We start from the raw sequence: 6470 nt of genomic DNA, 5'->3' as shown, positions 1-6470 counted from the left end.
TGATTGCCCAATGGCACAGTTAGCTAGAGAGCAGTTATTTCTGAGAGCACACGGCGTGAGAACCATGAACGTATAAAGCGTTACTCATTTATAAACACCTTTGACCACATGGAGAGGGTCTAAGCAGGAACGATAATTTGTCATGCTTGATTTGGGGGTTCTTTCCTAGAATTTTGGTTCAGACTCAGCTCCCCACTAAAGCTACAGGCACATTTTTTGCCCCATAGTAGATGATTTTTGTGGCCAAAAGAGATATTCAGAAAATAATCACATATCCTCATTTCAGCTCACTGTCCACGACTTTGTACACAAACGCAGTTTGTTCTGGGTGTTCTTGGTCAGGGTTAGGCCGGGGAAGCTGTGTGCATATGTCTGTATGGTGCGCCTGGGCTGGGAAAGTCAGGGTGTCTGTGCCACGAACAGAATTGGGTATATTGGAACCTACTTATGTCAGGGGTCAATAGCCCAATTTTCATTTGTCCCTCTCTGGATGCAAGGACGGGGTTAGGGTCTATGAATGTTTGTGCTACCTTGAAGTTCTATTAGGTTTTTCAGTTCAAATAGTTAATATCAATCTTCTTGCTTCCTACAAGGCCATAATCTTATAGCATGTTTCATTGTTTAGTGGAAGGCTGAATGAAACTCAGGAAGGATTGTCTGGCAGCCAAGGGGACAGGTCAATCTTGTCTTTGTCAGGGAAACCACAGGATGGCAGGTTTATCTTGAAGTTGCTTTTGGGTCTTGGTAGGCTAATCATGTCCACTCCATTTATACAGAGGGTTTTGTGATCCAGGAAGATGTCACTTCTTTTAGACCGGGCCAGTGTCAGTAAAAGCAGAGAACACTTACTGGCTGCTGGGGGTCTTGGGGCTCTGGATGGAGTAACAGATAGTTGTTTTTCCTGGCTCAGAAACTAAGCTTTCAGCTTCCCTGTGGCTTAGTTGGAGTTCTGTGCATGGTCAGCTGTTTGGGGATGATAATGTCCCTCCCCAGACAGTCTGGGCAAGGCGCTGGCAGCTGTAGATTAAGAGCCCATCTTGGCTTCTGATAAGGTTTGGGTGGAGGAGCCCTTGATGCTGCCAAAAACAAGCCCCAGGAGGAAGAAACCACTTCTGTGGGTCTGGCATTGGCTCCTGTAGCAGCCTTTGGTTAGCAAGGATACTGAGGACTCAAGAGCCCTGGTTCCCAGGTCAACGCTAGCCTTCCTGACCCCATGAAAGTTTTGCAATAGAGTTTGTGGTTAAGAGGGAAAACATATGGTTTACAATCTTGGTTCTTGTCTGGCAGTAGCTGGGAAAGTTTGGAAAAAATCACACAGTTTTTCCTGTCTTAGAAATCAGCAGAGTGAGCTGAGCATGGTGGCTTATGCTTATAATCCTAGTCTTGGAATGATGAGGCAGAAGGATAACTGTGAGTGTGAGGCTAGCCTGGACTACAGAGTAAGATTTTGTCTCAGAAAGGAAAAGAGATGGAGAGAGGTGAGAAATTGGAGAGAGGAAGGAAAGAAGGGAGGGAGGGGGGAGAGAGAGAGAGAGTCAGGAGAGAATAGGTATATTTGTGAGTAGTGGATTAAATGTCCCCTAAATGCCCCTGTTCTTTTCGCAGTCTTACTCTAAACCACCCTCATCATTGGCAAACACTGGAGAGCAAATGAGAACCATTACTACCATTCTTTACAACTAATTGAACTGAAAGGTCATTTAGGTGGGAATGGAGTCAGGAGTTCATCTCCTGCTTGCATCAGACTCCTGCTTGATTAGGTTTCCATTCCCAAAGACAATGAGGTGGCCATACAAGGAAGGTGAGAATGAAGGCATAAGTGCCAGGTGTCCTGAGGAGGTCCGTTTTCAGGTCTACTCTACTCTACTCCCTGTCTACTGAGTGGACAACCTGGGGCCAATGGCCAGCACTAATTTTGTTTCCTCAGGTATGGAGTGGGATTTCAAATGCAACCGATTTCAACAAGTCACAAAGATGAGATGCAACCTATCTGTAACTTAGACTAGTTCCAGTATTCAGTGAATAAAAATTGCCGTTACTAATGGAAGCTAATCTCATCCCGAGTGGTCTTGAAGTCAGTATCAAAGTAAGTGAATCTGCTATTATCCTAAGGAATGGTTGCAGTTGATACAGTCATGTGTCCCCTTCCCTCCATCCTCTGTTTGAAAACCCTCCTGCTCCTAGAGCCTTTGTGAGTCATATGAAAGCAGGAACACTGATTAAACGACCTCTGGTATCCTTGTGGAAAATACATGGTGTCCTTGCCACTTTCCAGGCTCGTGACCATGTTGGCTCTATGGGCCTGCTTGTGGATTAATACCAAACCACCTACGTGCTAATTCACACATACAGTGGAAGGGGTTCTCCAATAGCAGCTTTGCCTGTCTGTGGATTCACACCCACATGCTCTCCCTTCCCAGAAGAGAATAAGAGGGGAAAGTGAGAAGGGCAAGCCTGAGCTCTCTGGCTTTGTTTCCACACTATTTCTTTGCAGAGCTGGCAGAGAAACCATTTCAGTTCGGTCTAAGAGGCTGCCAGGCCCGGACTCTGCCCTGAATGCATAGCCTTTCCCCTGCTTTGATAGCCTGGTTCCCCAGAAGCTCCAAGTTATTTTTTTCCCAGCAGAAACCTGGCCCTGCCACTTGCCACCCTCATTCCCACAAACAAGGGAGGGCCTTAGTTCAACCCTTGTCCAGTAAGCCGGACAGGCTGTCTGGAGTATATCAGATAAGAGGCAGTAACAGCTGGGCGGGTTAGAATAAGTGCTGCTTTATTTACCAGGCTCAGGGCGAGGGTGTTTAAACTCTGATGGACATCAGGCAGTAAATGAGTGAGAACAGCTGGGTAGAGAGGCTGGAGGGGGCTTGGAGAGTGAGCTCAAACCTTGTCGGAAAAAGGCCTCCAATTCTTGGCTCAGGCCACTATCATCATGAATGAAAGACCATGATACAGGATACTGTGGCTTTGATTGTTTGTTTGTTTGTTTGTTTTTGAGACAGGGTTTCAGGTATCCCTGGCTGGCCTAGAACTGGCTATGCACCCAAGGATGAATTTGAACTCCAGATGCTCCCTTCTGTGTCTCTCTTAAGTACTGGGATTATAGATATATAGTGCTGGGGATTAAACTCGGGGCTTTGTTCGTGCTGAGCAAGTGCTAGTGAACTAAGCTACATCCCACCCAATCCATAGTTGTTGTTTAAATATATAATACACATATACATAGATACATACATGTATATACACACACACACACACACACACACACACATGCACGTGAGCGTATAGGGTCCTGGAGTGTGACCTCTGATGAATCCAGAAATGAAGAGGTGGGGTTCCTTCTTCAGCCCTCACAGAGGAGGGAGGTTCTGTATTGAGGATACCACTGGTAGACAGGCTCTGATCTCTGGAAGGCACATACATTCTGGTATGTTCTTAACGGAACTAAAGATACACAGGGGCCTGCCTCTGCTTCCCCAGGAAGCAGGAAGTCACTTCCTCCATGCTCAGCTGGTGCCCATTCACCTGTAAGGGGCCTGTGGACTCCCTTGTCCATCCACTGTTTCCTGGTGAACTGATACCTTCAAGATTTCAGGGCACAAGGCAACTTCTCTGTGACATCTTCTTCAGAAGCTATGTGGCCTTATTCTGAGTTCTCCTGGTGTTCGGTTCTCACCACTGCCCTGCTCCTCGGAACTCTACATCCACAGTAAGCTGTGGCCCAGGTCATTGCTAGAATGGTATCTGGTCCTGATCAGGTGCTGGTGAATACTGATCCAGTGAGTGAAAGCGGATGGTGATCAGAGCAGAGAATGGTAAATGAAAAAAGTTTAGATCGGAAATGATCTTTAAAAAAAAAAAATGAGGTTCTTTAGGAATGGTCACTAAGGGTGCATTTCAACTCAAACTGTCTGGGACTTACAGAGAACCTGTGACCACATCTTAAGACAATGTAGGCCTTTGAGTTATGCCAGCTCTTAGGACTTGAGAGCCTGCTATTATTGGCACATCATAACAAGTCTTAGTTACCCATTAACTCCCTATATACATTTACAGAGTAATCACCAGGAGAGAAGTCTGGGCAGCTCTGGGGAAGACTCTGGCTATGGAAGGCCGAAAAGAACCATCGCTGCAGAGTGCCCACCCTAGAGCCACAGCTGCAGACCCCTTCATAGGGCCATAGCTGCAGACCTTCCCCCCTTTCAATCCCCAGTAGCCTCCTTTCCACCGCTCGTCTGGACTAGCTGTGAGGTAGTGAGCACAGCACTGCGGAGCGGAGGGCCCAGCGTCAGGGCTGTCAGTAGCTGGCAATGATGATGAGGTCTTGGACCCTGTGCTTTCCCTGCTGTGAACATCAGTCTTTTCAACTTTCAGACAAGTCACTGTGGTAAGCCATCTCTCACAACTCCATTTCTGTTTCCAGATGGAATGGAGAGGAAGCCTCTGAAACTTGTCCCGTTTCCTGACAGCACGTGGTCCAGCTCTTGTCCCTGTTGCCCCCAGGCCACCTGGCAGCCCCCTCTGTGCTTCTTCTGGCCCACTCTGCCTACATGTGCACTTGGGTGCACAGTCTCCATGCTAGCCAACACCTTCTGGGTGGACAGTGATGGTAGAGCTCCCTGTGATTTTCCTGGTTAAGCTTGCTCTACCCTGGGCCACAGCTTGAGATAATATGTAGCAAATAGACATTCATGGGTGGAAATCTAGATGGATAAGCTTGCAAATAAGTGGGCATGGACTCCCGGAAGGAGCTTTCATATCACACAGGCTCATTCATCCCTAAGGAATCTGTATTTATGCTTGGACCTCTGGTTCAAATTTGCTCGGTTTTAAGAGGCTCAAAGTCAGAGGCTGGAGGTGAAGAGAAGAAAAGCCAACCAATGAGTCTTTCTGTATGATTGTTCTTGTCCTGGCACTGTGGAAGCTGGTGCCCAAGAGGGACAATCTCGTGTGTGTGTGTGTGTGTGTGTGTGTGTGTGTGTGTGTCAGGGTGGGGGTAGGGTAGGGAGCAATAACACTTGAGCTGTTCAGCTGTCAGTTCTCAGCAGCTGGTGGATGCCAAAAACAGTGTGATTAAGAACTCGGCCCCTCCCCCAGCTCTGCACTCCTAAACCCTTTCTTCTCTTGGGCGGCACTGCCTTGCCAGCTGCCCTCTCCTCCAGGTGTTTCCTGTACCCTCTCTATTTGCTGGCTGGAGTGGGGAGGGGTGCTGCTCTGGTTTCTTGTTAGCCAATGGCAGCAATGGAGGTCAGTGTTTCTGTATCTGGGGAGAACAGACCACAAACAGCAGCTGCCTCTTGACACCTGACTTTCAGAGAGCATGTAAACAGTGATGGATAAGAAGGAAGAACAGGGCAGGGTTGCTGGCAAGTCACTTGGAAAGGAACATTTTGGGATAACTGTGTTCTCAGCTCTGATCCCCGATTCCCCTGTCTAGAGGGAAAGGAGGGGTCAGGGCCTGGAGTGGGAGTTACCAAGCCCCCTCCCAAGGACTTTGAACATTATTAATTCAAATCCCTATGTAAGAAACCTAGGTCATGCCAGGTTACTCTCTTCATCCACGCTGCCATGAAATGGATGGAATTACCTGCAGGAAAAGGCTCAATATCCGGAGCACCTGCCTTGAAACACCCAACTGTGGCCTCCCTCCATTCCATCCCTCATATTCCCTCCATAGCCAGGGTGTGGCAAAATCAAGGAGCTTTGGGTCTTCTCTAGCCCCTCATCCCGGCAGGCAGGTAGAGATTTTGGTTGCATTTTCTTCATTTAGGCGGACATGATACATATCTCCACATGACAGTTTCATTTCTGTCTCTGCCCTGTGGGCTGTTAGGTCTGAGAGATCAGGGCTGGGTTTGGATCCTGTGCTGTGTCTGCGGTGTTTGCAATGGGCCTGGCACATACTAGGTCCTCAGCAATGGGTGCATGGGAGTGTTGCTGTCTTCCCTCTTTTCTGTGGTTATGTTTGTGATAATGAATGACACTGGTGAGCTGTACATTATATCATTAACTCCTCAGAGCAACGTGGAGGGGTTGATGTTATCAGACTCTCGGTGAGAAAACAGAGGCTCAGGTTAAGCAGACTGTCGACAGGCACATTACTGGTAAATGGCAGGAGACTCAAAGACAGGACTGCCTAACTAAACAGAAGCAGCAACCTTGGAAGAGGAGGGGGAGGGAGGAGGCAGAAAACAAGAGGGTAGAAATTACCATGAGGCATCATTATCATCGTTACCAAAGCCATGCTGAATCCAGGCTTTCTCTCTCCTGTTTCTCCCTGCTTGCCCTTAGCCTTCTGGTCTGAATGGCAGGGACCTCTATACCACATGGCAGTTTACTCTCTGCCGGTAGGACACAGAGGGCAAACAGTCTGGAATCCAAATTTTATGCATCTCTTATGCCCAGGTTCAGACTGTTTCTTCTTGTAGAATTGCTACCACTTCTTTAGTGTTTTTTTTTTTTTTTTTTTTTTT

The sequence above is a fragment of the Psammomys obesus genome, unplaced genomic scaffold (assembly GCF_907164565.1).
Source record: "Psammomys obesus unplaced genomic scaffold, mPsaObe1.curated_primary_1811, whole genome shotgun sequence".
Classification (NCBI taxonomy): domain Eukaryota; kingdom Metazoa; phylum Chordata; class Mammalia; order Rodentia; family Muridae; genus Psammomys; species Psammomys obesus.
This window is presented reverse-complemented; position numbering follows the sequence as displayed.